Below are 14,200 nucleotides of genomic sequence, written 5' to 3' on the forward strand. Positions count from 1 at the left end.
ATACTTTATTTTTTTTCTTTAAACTTTTTTCATCCCTTGTTGGGCAGCCATCTAGCCAGCCGAGCTAACGCACAACATTCTTCTATCGTCTCAGCACACTTTCATCTCACTCTAGCTCTAGCACCGTCAGAACGTCTCTTCTTGCAAGAAGAAGTGTAAAGTCTCAGCACCCTCGGCTTAAAAAATAGATCCGATATCTCGGCGTGTTGGTCCTACAATCCCTTGGGACTGAAAGGGACACAATGCCAGTGCCACCGCCACCGCCGAGAAAATAGTGTAAGGGGACGATGAGGAAGGCGATGAAGGGAATGAAGAGTAGTATTGTAGGGTGTACGAGGGTGTCTTGTGAAAGATTCTTGAGCCGGAGAAGAGGTAAAGTGCACCGTCAACGAGGACAGAGGATCTGAGACAAAGGACAGAAAAAAAATCTTGTCGAAGGAAAAGAAGGAAAATAAGTCGTGTAAGGTCCCTGAAAATGCCGCAGTGATTATACCCGACAAGCCCCTAAACAATTCCAAACAACCCTCTAAACTCAACCTATACACCGGTTTCTTACCATTTTTCTTTCTATCCCATTCTATATGTTCTTCTCCATACTTTAAATAAAAAAATATTTAAAACCGTCCCTCTTGATGATGATGCCATCCTCCATCTTTATCCGAGCACTTATATTTATTCTTTATATACTTTTCTTGATGGTAGTCAGCTTCGGTCTACTTGAAGACTCCTTTTTATTTTTTCCCGGGGTTTTATTGAAAAGGCGGAAAGAAATTTCCATCGTCTTGGTCACGACGTAAATAATCCAGCAGACGCGACTTTTACGAAATTGAACGTTGACATGGATTACACAATAAATAATAATAATCTTTGATCATCTCAATCATTTGCTTGATACATTTTTTTTAATTAGCGGCAAGAAAAAAAAAGTTTCAGTAGTGTTATACATTTTACTGGCAGAAAAGTAGTGACTCAAGTAGACAGCTCGATTTTTCAAAAATACATTAAATAAAAAGAGTTGAGGGAAGGATTTCAGGATAATAAATTAAGGATATACATTGCAAATTAGGTTACTCAGTTACTTTTACACTTGAGGAACTCAAATAATACAAATTTTCAATTACCATTCAAATTTTGTTTATTTTTATTATTTTCAACAAAGTGTCAATTGTGATAATTAACATCTATAATTTAATAATGAATACAATTCAAATAAAAGCATCAAGAAAAATTAAAAAAAAATTTAAGAATCATTTTGATCATGGTACCGAATTTTGTTCAATTATCTCCTAATTACTGTTCATTATATTATGTATGTTCAAAAATTTAGCTCCAAAACATTTTCTAGCTCTGTACGGAGAGAAGAGAATGGTAATAATTACCATTCTACGTGGTAACCAGTCCTATTTTTTAAAGCATAGGAATCTACACTATGTACCATGGGAATGATTACCATTCTTCTGGCAATATTTACCATACTACATAGTAATCATGCTACTGGTAAATATTACTTTGTAGCACAGTAATCAAAGCCATGCTAGAATGGTACTGAGTCCCATGCTGTATAGCGTGAAGGCAGCTTAATATTAAGCGCTGCTATGTAGTATATACGTTTAATATAACCTGTACATATATTAATCTTAATTACTACTTACATCAATGAATATTATTTTAATGAACTCTATCAATCATACGAAACTCAAGTATTATTTGACAAGTATCATTGTCTATTGTATTCCGATTTAAAATGTTATTCTACCACACGTTTCGTCAATGCTGCAGACGGAAAAATGTATATTCCAAAGCGTTGGATTTAATATTTTTAATTTAGATAATTGTTAACTTTCTCTACATTAATAATTCATAATTATTATTAATCATTTTACTTACAATAAAATATTAATTAAATGTATTTTCAAGAAATAATGAAATTATTATATTATTTTTCTAACACAACTAACCCATGTTAAAATATGTTAATGTTAATAGTTATTGTTTTATTTAAAAATTCTTTAAATCAGTTAAAAATTTATTTATTATTAATTAAATAACCTAATTTTTAATTTCTAAAACCTTATTGTAATATTAAACTTACTACCTTGAGTTGGAAGCAGCTTCATCGAAATTTGAATAATTCGAATTATTGGATCCAATGTAGCATATGAATGATTACCATGCTAGCATGGCTAGCGTTACCATTCAAAATCGGACAAATTACTATGTCAAATAAAAAATACAACTCAAAAACTTGCGTTACCATGCAACATGCTAATAATTACTATGTTACATTGGAGAATATACTATTCACTTCTCTCCGTGTATCGTGAAACTTGAAATTTTTTTGATACTGTAGCTGCACCTTTCTTCTAGTTTTGCTCAACAATTACTGCCTGAAATTTTCTGTAACACAGAATACCAACATTTCATTACAATAAAAAAAAATCATCAAATTTTTTAAGAATATTTTGATATGTTCCATTTTATTTATATTTTTTTTCTTCAGGGGTAACTTTCGAGAAGACGCAAGGAATTTATTCCCATGATTTCGGGCACGACGTGAATAATCTCGTATATACAGCTTTGGTGGAATAAAGCCCTGACATAAAATAAAAAGGAGTAAGAAATAATTTTTGATGATGACCATTTTTGGCACTTGATAAATCTTGTTAAAAAATTTAAGTTAGATTTTTTATAATGTACATGTATTTTATTCGTTGGTTTATTTTTATTTAAAATAAATGTGAGTTTGACAGCAGTGTGACTGGAAAATTTATGAGAAACATTTCGCCCACTCAACCACTTGCACAAAACGAGAATCAACTATATTAAATAAAATGAAAACTGGTTCTGGTTAGTAACCTGTATCAAAAAGTCTTTGTACTCCACAGAAATATTTTCTTTTGTATCCAATCCGTACAATAAAATTTTTCCTATTTAAAATACATCAAAAGAGCCTTGTTTTCGTAAATTTATACTATAAATTGTCTGCTATTAAAATACGTCCGAGGTCGTGACCAACGGAAAGGCGGCAGCTTTTGAGAAATCGCTGCAGGAGAACTTTTGACCCAATTTGTAATTGGGGTCGGCTATTAAAACTTGCATTGTTCATTTAATTTATTATTAGACATAATACAATCATGCACTGTAAAAAGAGCGGTGTTAAAAATGGACTCATTTTAACTCTGCCCGGTGTTAAAATGAAATTACACCGGCGGCGGCGTTATTTTAGCACCGCGGTCTAGAATATTTACACCGGTGGCGGCGTTACTTTAACACCGGTCTAGAATATTTACACCGGTGGCGGCGTTATTTTAACACCGCTTTCGGTGTTGAAATTTAACACCGCCGATTTTAACACCTACACCGCTTGGACTTACCCCGGTGATTTTTTACCGTGTAGAAATGAAATCGTCAAATGGATAAAAATTAAAACCATAGAAAAAAAAAATAAAACAAAAAGAATGACTAGGCGACTGGCGCCACTTGAGCAAACATAGTTGCCTTAACTTCTTCTTAGCACCTTATTTCCATACGATTACAAACCTCTAGTCGGTGGAACGTGCGCGAAACGTGTTACCTCCCGGCGTGGGCGACTACGTGGCGCAAGTCGCGATATAACTCTGTGAAAAGCACCATTACATATTTATATACACACGTACATTCTATACAAATACTATTTTATTATTCTTTTACTCGCTATATTACTTACTACATTACTACATTATGATGCGTGCGATTGTTGCACTCTGAGATTGTATACCCTCGTCTCCAGAGTATACAGACTTTAGATTCCCCTCTCAACCCTACCAGCAGACGATACCTCTGGCTCTCAATGCTTACACTGTCGAGACGTTGAAAATCTAATACTTTACTGCAGAGTCGTTTACTATGTCTGGTTTGCATTTATATATGAATAACGAGGCTTGGGTATCACTGCTGTGCAGTTATTTATTTTATTCATACTCGCTTTCTGTAAAAAACATCTTTTCAAAAATTTTATCTCTGTGCAGACTGTAATTTAATTAATTTAAATTTCAAAATAATTCAAAATTAAATAAGTCATATATTTATTATTAGTTAACCACGTAATATAAATATATTTGATATTTTTATGAAATCGCGTTTAATGTTAATTGTAAACTGCTTAAATTAATTAGTGTCTTATTAAATATGAATAATTCACTTGGAATAAAAATAATTTTGATGAACACAGAAAAAAATGATTTTTTGGCGCGAAAAATTTTGACTCGCCTCAAGAAAATTTTTGCGTTATGACTTGAGAAGGAAAATTTTCTGGGGGCGAGAAAAAATTTACTGAAGCAAAGAAATAACTTTCTGAGCTTCACTCAGAAAATTAAATGATAGGAATTATCATCTAGTGATGGTGAAATTTTTACTATCAATCCGATAGTAGTGAATATTATCTAGATGATTGTATAAATCATCTAGATCGTAATAATACTAATTACAATCCCTGATAGTAACTGTTATCATCCTGATGGTTATTTTTACCATCCTGATATTATTATCTCTATTAAAGAAAATTATAACACTAACTATCTTTGCATTCAAAAACTTTCGAATCATTCTAGATGATTGGAATTCAAAATTTAGGACAATAAAACAATCACTTAATTTTTTGAGTGTTTTTATAACTTATAATTTTTTTTTATTAGTAAAATTACCAGTGATTTGTATAAAAAAAAAATTTTTTCACGCGTATAAATTGAAAAATAGGGGATGTAGATTCCGATTAGCTAGATGTCTTTAAATCGTATCGACCCTTATTTAACAACCCCCGATTTAAGTTTTTGGATGAACTCCCTCTTTGTACATCGTAATGTATACAATACTTACGTCCTTCCCGGGATTCCGATAATAATGCCGTCTTGTTATATAGGTTCAAGTTTTTACATAGATACAACCAATGAAATGACGCGGACATAAAAAGAAAAGCATAATTATTACATAGGGGTTGCCATGGCGTTACAGAGCGGGTGTAGTCGCGGGAGTGAACCCTTGTGTGTAACGCGGGGCAAAGTGCCTCGTGGGACATAAGGACAAGTACAAGTGCCACAAGTATAAGGATGTCGGAGCGAGACACCCAATTTTAGAATGACAATCTGATGTAATAAAATGAGATAAATATAATAAGATACAGATCGTTTAATTTAATAATTTCGTTTCAGGAAGCGACGTTTTTTTATTTTTTGGAGATAAGCTTCTACAGAATCTAAAATTTTTTTTTAGTAATGAGATTCGTGCAATTATTAGCATAATTGGCAATTATTGTTTTGCAGTCGCTTTGAGTATCATAATAAGAAGCCAATTATTTATTTTATTTTAAGTAATTCTTGAGTACTTTAAGCTCCTTGTTTATTTAAGTACTTGGTATTATTTTATTCATGAATATTCAATAAGTAAATTTGATGTACGTAATAAATTAATTTCTACACGTCGAAATTTATCTCTTAAAATTTTTAATAAAAAATAAATATGAGGTCAATTAGGAATCATCAGATTTTGTGTAAATACTTTACAAGATTTGAAAAAAAAAAAAAATTTTACCCCAGATTCAAAATTTTCTCGATGGCCAGTTCATGGTGGAACCAAATGATTATTTGGCAAAAAGGACACAGAGTAAAAAAAAAGTCTATCGTAATTTTTCGGAGATCCATTTTGCCCCTAGCACTATTTGAATCGGATTGTAGATTAGACATGATTGCGGTTTCCGACTGTATCGTGAATATTCAGCTCTGGTTGCTGGGTTTCGGTCACAGGAGCCAAAACCGTCACGACGAGGGTTCTCACGAGGGTCAATTAAAACTCGCTAATTAACTTGGGTTTTAAATTAATTAGGATTCTAGCTGCTCGGTGGCTCAATTAAAATCGACGACACAAAGTCAAGTGCGTTCGCACGATCATGTCTTTCAAATTTCTCTTGCCTCTCTTCCTCTTTCTCTGCTCTGTTTTCTCACCACCTTGGCTTGTTTTCTTTTAATAACGAAAGCAAAAAAAAATAATAAATAATGAATAACAAAAAAAGGACTAAATAAAAAAATATTTAGGCACTAGATTTTAATGAGCGGATTTGTTAAATTTTAATTCGCGGTCTGGTGATAAGTATAACTCCCCAATTCTTTATTTTATACTTTATTTTTTTTTATGTATTATTACTAAAAGTGGAAAATAATCCTCATAATTATCAAATCCAGGCAACGATAAAAGTATTCTTGAAAGGATCTCTCCGTTGAACTTCCTCATTACTGTACAACCAGGAATCAAGGCATCAAAAGCAAGTCTTTTCGTTTTACATTTCATTTTAACTTTTTTTTAATTCTCAACTTTTAACTTACATAATTTTACTGCCAGTACTTTGTCGCAAAAATACACTTTGACAAACACGCATAAAAGGTTAAATATAAGAGTAAAAGTTAAAAAATAAAACATGATGAAGAACTAAAAAAGAAAAAAAAGAGATCGTGGATTACAAATTGTTAAGATGGCAGCAAAAAAAAAGATGTATCTTGCTATTAAAAAGTCACGGGTTGATCCTGTAATAGCAGATCTGAGAGCAAGAAAGAATGTTACATTTTACGAACGTTTAAATTGCGATAACGAGCCTTTCCGAGTTAATAACCATTTATAAGTCGCACTGAGTAATGAGATTACGTATACATATATATGTATATTTATATGAAGACAAAGACACGAAGGCTTGCAAGTGAACGAAGGAGGCTGCGTTTGCTCTTGCGACCGGGCGATAGGGAAAGACGTTAATTATCAAAGTTTACGAGCGGGGGTCGGGCTAAAAGTCAAATTGGAATGCTAATTTTTCGGGGACGTCGATCAAGTTAGTTTAATGTCCTTGACGTTTTACGAGTTATCGACTAGTTGCACTCTTCGTTTATTTTTATTTTTATACTAAAAAAAAATAAACGAAATAAAATAAGAGACTGATGATAAATTTTAAGTTTACTTTGGCTGTAAAAATTTTTTGTCTATTTTTTATTAATGACTAATTTAACAATTCGGTCTTTAAAAATTTTAGTTACAAAATTTATAGACAGTTTTATTATCTACGTACTATTTACTCATATATTGAATTTAAAGTGAAAGAAAAATTCATGATTCAGTAAATAGAAGGAAACTAAAAATAAATGAATATTTGAAAAATCTACACAGAAAAGGATTGCTTGGCACAAGAATTTTTTACTCGCCCCAAGAAATTTTTTTCCCAGCCCAAGAAATTTTTTGCATTATGAATTGAAAACAGAAATTTACTCACGGCGAGAATGAATTTTCTCAGAGCAAGAAAAAACTTTTTGAGTCAATAAATTTTTTCTCGTCCCAAGAAAATTTTTGTGTTCAATTTATAATACAAAAAAATTCTTGCGTCCAGAAATTATTTTTTTCTGTGTAAAATAAATCGTTATCAAGCTCCAGTAAATAAAAACCAATTGGATGTGAATGTACTTGAGTTGAGATAATAAATATCAAGTTGAATGAAAATAAATATAAATAAAAAATAAAAAATGTATACAATGTCGTGGACCGGAACCACGAGGTAACCCTTCCGTTAAAAATCCTCTCGGGTCATTACGCAGCGATAATAACTCTCATAAGCCAGAATCTCGAAACTCGAAAACTATTAGCATATTAATGACCGACAGTTGAGTTAACCCTTTCATCGGTGGCGTCGTCGGGGATAGATTTGCATCTCTCGGATATGACGCTGACTCGGTATATAAATATACGTGAGACCGAGGGGTAAAGGTAGTGGTAATAGTTGTGTATATATGTGTAAGTATAAATATAAATATATATATAGTGATGAGAAGAGAAGAGAAGAGAAGAGAAATGACGAGAATGAGAACGAGAATGAGGATGAGGAAGAGAAAGAAACGGACGGTGGCAGTGCGTTAAAAGCTTCAGCCACCCTCACGGATTCGCGAAAGCGAAATTAACATGACAAACTACCCTCAGCAATAAGGGTTCTGGAGATATATTGCGTTGGATATGCGGGTGTATAGTAGAAACAATAGATGTGTACGGGGGTCAAAACGTGCTGGGACGTCGGTACGTGCGTGAGTGCGTGAGCGCGTGAGTGCCACCGTCGTCCGCAAATGTATCAAGAGATATGTTTATACTCACCGCTTATTCATTCATATTGTATCAAATTATTTTTTTACATTTTACTTTTATTGCTTCAATTATTTTTTCATATTTTCCTATTAATTTAATAGTATGGAGAACAGTGAAAAATTACATTTTTTTCTCAGTGTAACAGATGCTTCTAAATGTTACATTTTGATAAATGCCAGTTTAATTATTTGAAGTATTATTACCTCAATTTTTTATGCGCTTCAGTATTTAAAATTGTGGAAAATAAAAAAAATAATTTGTCCTGTTATTTTTATTCATTTCACGGTTTGTTCAAACAAAAAATTTTTTTTTAATTTTTTGTAATTTCCTATTACAATAGTATATACCAATACAAATGTATCACTATGAAAAAAAAATTAATTTTGAATTTTTTACTTCCCACGACTTTAGTCTTTGAAATAAAAAAAAACTACGGACTGTTAATTATGTGCACTAAATAATAATGAATTAAATAATTCATTTTCCCTTTGAAAAATTAACTATTCAATTAATTTTAGAAATGAATACTATTCAACACTAAAAAATTAATCGATATTAGCATGTATCAGCATAAAATCCGTAAATTTTAACTTGGAGATTTAAAACTCCCCGGAAACTTATGCGTCCACGGAGTGTAGGGGTCTCGAAAAGTCGTAAAACCAAATGAAATTCACGTGTTAATCCGACAGATGATTAAACTTTGCTTTACTACCATGCTGAAATGCAGCCATGAAAATCTTAACTCAACAAAATTTTCGCTTAAATTTCGTCCTCTGTCATACATACTCTCTACACACTTTAGCACGTCAATGCTTTCTCATCACCATTTCACAATATATAATTTATTCACATCTACTTCAAGTTTTATCGAGTTTCATAACAACAATAATAATAATAACAACAATATTACGTTGGCATAATGCATTTTCATTTTTTAAATTTTAATTAATAAGTCAAATTTTGATGTTCAAGCATCATAGTAAGTGCAGAAACTTTTTCTGGGTATGCATGCAGACATTTCGTCATTTTTGAGTCAGATAACAACATTAAGATCTCTAAATGACTTTGGCTATTATAATATTTAGTGCTAAAGTTTTTTACTTTTAGTGCTTAGTTTAGTTGCTGCATAAAGCCTAAGTAATTTTAATCGGTAATTTTAGTAGCAAGACGTAATCGAAAAATCTAACAGTTCTATTCTCGCATCATTAAATTACATTCCAATTTCTATGTATTTCTGCACATGTATATATGTTCGCGGTTGTGCGTAAAGATACGCGGAGGAAACCGATGCGAGAGCAATGGGGGCGTCGAAAACATAAAACAATAATGGCGAAACATAAACGACAGAGCACTTAACACTTGGTACTTAAACAACTGGCAAATTGCTCCCTTGTCAGTCGGGCTTTAAGAGAGAATTTAGGACTTGGAACCTTGTGTGACGTGCGTATGTACGTGCGTATGAACGTGCATGGACGACCCTCAATAATAAGACTGAGAGAGTATGTTCTCGCATAACAAGAGAAATGTGAAGCCCCTTGTGATTATTCTCGCTTATTCATCACAATACACTATCCTCATTGTATTGTTTCGTAACCTCTATTACCAAAAGTAAATTTGGGTGTAAGATAAATATTTTCGTATTTACATCACTAATTAATGGTTACAGAGCTTCAGTGTCTTTAAGATGTAGTTATGGTAATATTTTGACTTATCAAACTTTTCATATTAATTATTATTTTATTAATTAAACCAGTAACTCAAAAATTTGCCACTGGAATCAAATTAATGTTTTTGTACTGCAAGAATCTCAATTCTGCTGGGTTAAAAAAGTTGTCTGTGCTAATTAACTTTAATGATTATGATGGTCATACGCAATATATATAGACAAATGTCATAACCATTAATCTTAAATATTTAATTCTAAAGGACCAAATATCGCAAGCATACTGTCAATTATGTACTTAGATAATTGCACAGAGTGCACGTGCAATATGAAGCTTTATTTATCACGGTAATCTGTAAATTTCCTTTCACATTTGATTTACGATCACACATGCACACATTATTATTTGGAACCCAAATATATATACAAGTACAAAGAGACATTTATATACATGTTGAATTGATACGGATTGAAAAATTCGGTATGAAAACCCAATTGCCACTCATATATTATACGTATATAGTATGAAGATTGAACAAACAATAACAGGGTGCACATGAACTTTATTTCTGTCGCTACGTGATTCGCTTATCTGTTAAATCTGTCCGATAAATTTAGCCCTTCACATATGAGACGTAATGAAAGTCAAATAGCGGTCTGCCGTTCCCCTAAAAAATTCGCTTTAAAACCGTACTATTGAGGGTTTTAGTTCTTTGATATCGACACATATATATATAAAGCAAAGTAAAGTATATAGTTATTATTGTAGTGGGGGCATATGGTGTAGACATACACGTGTGATGAAAAAAGAGCCGAAGGATCTTAGGCTGGATTGTATTAAATAATAAAAAAAAATCTAGGACCTAGATCATCTTCATCCTCGGATACTGCTCTCGGTATTGCTGTGTTACGGGTTACGACACCCCTTATTATCACACCAGACAGAAGCCGAACACTTGGGCTGATGCTTGAGTAGGGTGCCAGCGACGCTTTTTAATTTTACAATATCGTCATAAAATATTCGCTATAACAGTAAAAGTTTACATTGTGTGGGTTTCTGTGTGTATAAACGGGTGGTGCGCACGGACGAAGAAGCTAAGCTGTGATTTGCGAGCAAGGATATTGCCCAAGGGATGTTTTCACGAGTTTAGCGCTCGTTTAGTTACCAGACGACCAAATACAAATAATTTTCTTGGATTTCATTTTATTTTATTTTATTACTTTAATAAATAATTATTAAAGTAACAGCTAATTTTGTCTTTTACTTTTCGAAATGAGGATTTTACAAAATGGGCATTCATAAAAATTACGGGTGTGGTGCATCCCTACAGAGAATTTCTCTACATTACAAAACTTCACAAAGTTTTTACCCACACGAATCAACTCTACAGATAAATTTTTACATCGCAACAACTCGACAGAAGATTATTTTAAAATCGTTCCATCTCTACATGAGAATATCTCTCATTTTAAAAATCTCTAGAGCGATCATTTTTAGCGTTAAGTTCAAACAGTAGAATTTTTGTTTTAACATTTTATTAATAAAGTAGATTAATTGTATAAAAAAATGAATGATTGAAAGTGAAATGAAATTATTTAAATATTACCAAAGTGATGATTTGCCGCAACGCAAATTTAGAAAAACCAGCGATTGCTGTATGTTCACTAATTTTAAATCATTTTTTAACAGTACCACGGTTGTCTTATTCGACAATTAATAATTTATTAAAAATAAAAATATAAAGACAACAAAGAATATTAATTAAATAATAATTGATACAGAAAGTTAACACAAGACCACCAGTTTTAACCAGCAACTGCTAGATTTTCTGAATTTGTGTTGGGGTGAATTATCACTTGAAATATTTGAATAATTTCATTTCACTTTTATTCATTCATTCTTTTATATAATTAATCTACTTAATTAATAAAATGTCAAAACAAAAATTCTACTGTTTGAACTTAGCGCTATGTAAAAATGATCGCTGTAGAGATTTTTAATATGAGGGATATTCTCATATAGAGATGGAACGATTTGAAAATAATCTTCTGTTGAGTTGCTGCGATGTAAAAATTTATCTGTAGAGTTGATTCGTGTAAGGGAAAACTTTGTGAAGTTTTATAATGTAGAGAAATTCTTTGTAGGGATACACCATACCCAAAATTACCACTTATTTATTTTTTTTTTTGGAAAATTAAGAAATTAATTTTTAAAAAATTCATCATTATTAATATCATCTCAAAACAATGCAACGCATTCAGTTTCAGAATTCAAGTTTATTTAAAATTAAATTCAACATAACTCTTATTACCTCAAAAATTCAGCTTTTGCTATCAAAGGCAACCTCGTTGTAATTAAGTTTGAAAATTGAAGTGGAATTTCTCATATATACCCATATATAATATAAATTATATTAATATAAGAATTTCTCATACATTATAAGATTTAATAAGTCAAACAATGTAACGAATATTAAACAAACTTTGGAATTTTCTATGCATAAAAAATAATTTTCGAGACTGATATTTAATTTTGTTTATGGTTTTAATTATTATAAATTGTTATGATAATGATTATTATTATGGCAGAGCCGAGTTGAAGAAAGTAGTTGTTTAATTCTCAGAAATTATATGGAAATGGCTCAGTACGCAGTATGATTATGATTATGCTGCGTTATGTAGTGTGTTGGTTAGTTTACTTTAAAGCAACAGCACGAGCGTAATAACCAGGCGATATGAGGATAGTAGTGTGTTGTGCACATTATTTCCTGTGTGATAAATAAGCTCGTCCTTTAGCATTATGCACATTATGCACATGAAGGCCATTAAAAGCCCCAGGTTGTAAACAGACCTTTTAAACTTTACGATCTTTTATTAAAATGCGTTAGTGACGCTTACTAAATGCTAAACTTTAAATTATTACTATTATTATTACCTCATTTTTATTTCTTCATCTTCATTAAAATAAATACCGCATGAGAAGTCGTAAAAACGTGTTTTATATTTTTTTTTAAGTTATATTTTATGTTTTTTTTTAAATAAAAATAGAGAAGGTATCAAGGTAGCGGGAGCATCGTGACAAACTATTAAAAAAAAACCTTTCAATTTTAAATGAGCAAGATCACGTCAAGTGGACCCCCCATTTTCCACTTGGTCATGAAAATTAAGTCAATGTATTTTTTTCGTATGTAGTCACTATGAAAAATTAATCCCTCAAACGATTTTTCAAAATTTTCATTTTAACAACAATTTTTTTTACAATGAAAATTTTGAGTACTTTTAATTAAAAAATAGATTCCAAAACAACCGTTAAAGATAAATTAACAAAATTTCCAGGATTTATTGTCGAATATCTATATTTTATAAAAATATTAATAGCATAAAATTATTTGTTTATTATCCCGTTGTTAATTAACTTTTAAGTAAACAAATGAAAATTTCATTGACTTCTCCCTCAAAAAATGAAACTTTTTTTCATGGGTTACATGCGTTTATTATTAAAGTTTAAGATCCCAAAAGAAAATTTGAGTGCTCGTCATTAATTTAAACAATATGAATTTATTTATCACCGCGCGCCGGTCGCTGAGCGTTCTCAATACAGTGCGCGGCCGAGCGTCTCAAGCTCTACTGCAGCTTTGGTTAGTCATAATTGAAAGTAACATTTAAAAATATTATTACTAAACAAATTTTATTTTTTTTAAACAATATCATGATTAATACAATAAAATAATTTTTTATTATTAAACTGAAAAACAGAGAAAACAAACTAATAATTAAATTTATTATTAATAAATAATAATTTAGAAATTATTATTGAGTGATTATTAACACATTAGTTATTTATTAAATAATAATCAGGCAAAAATAAGTAATACCTAAACTTAATTATTAATTAATAATAATTTATAAATTATTATCAAGTAATTATTGATACATTAATTATTTATTAAACAATAATCATGGAAAACTGACATACAACTAAACTTAATTACACCGGCACACAAAAAAAAATAAGTTCTCTGTACTTTTGACGGGACCGATTTATTCCCATGTATTTTGACCCGCTGAATCCGAATCTGAGGTCCGTTTAACCCGTATACCTTCAGATTTTTAGAAAACTTTAAAAAACCTCAAAAATACACAAAAATCGACCGTTTTTTAAATTTATAAATTTTTTTAACCCTAACTAAGCATGATTTTTATGTATTTCGGTCCTCCACATACTAACCTGAAGTTTATTTAAAACATTAGCCATTTAAAGTCTGAGTAAATTCCAAAAAACCCCAAAAAATTGCAAAAAAGCAAAAAATTCTTAGTATTGTGATGAAAAAAATTTTATAGGGCTAAATAAATAATTATTTTCATGTATGTTTATCTGTCACATATAATTCTCGA

General features: G+C 31.1%; 1 long non-coding RNA gene across 3 annotated transcripts in view; it reads right to left on the bottom strand.

Moving 5' to 3' along the window:
* Positions 1-1,220: 1,220 nt before the first annotated feature.
* The window catches only part of LOC130667066 (uncharacterized), a 190,984-nt gene continuing 178,004 nt past the window's right edge, over positions 1,221-14,200 (bottom strand). For 2 of the 3 annotated variants that reach the window (XR_008989792.1, XR_008989794.1), the window contains one exon: positions 1,221-2,397. This is a non-coding gene — a long non-coding RNA (uncharacterized LOC130667066). Of the gene's footprint in view, positions 2,398-3,493; positions 3,618-3,706; positions 3,968-14,200 lie in introns of those variants that run through there. The other variant, XR_008989793.1, reaches the window with a different exon arrangement.

The sequence above is a fragment of the Microplitis mediator genome, chromosome 4, assembly GCF_029852145.1.
Source record: "Microplitis mediator isolate UGA2020A chromosome 4, iyMicMedi2.1, whole genome shotgun sequence".
In the NCBI taxonomy this organism is placed as follows: Eukaryota; Metazoa; Arthropoda; class Insecta; order Hymenoptera; family Braconidae; genus Microplitis; species Microplitis mediator.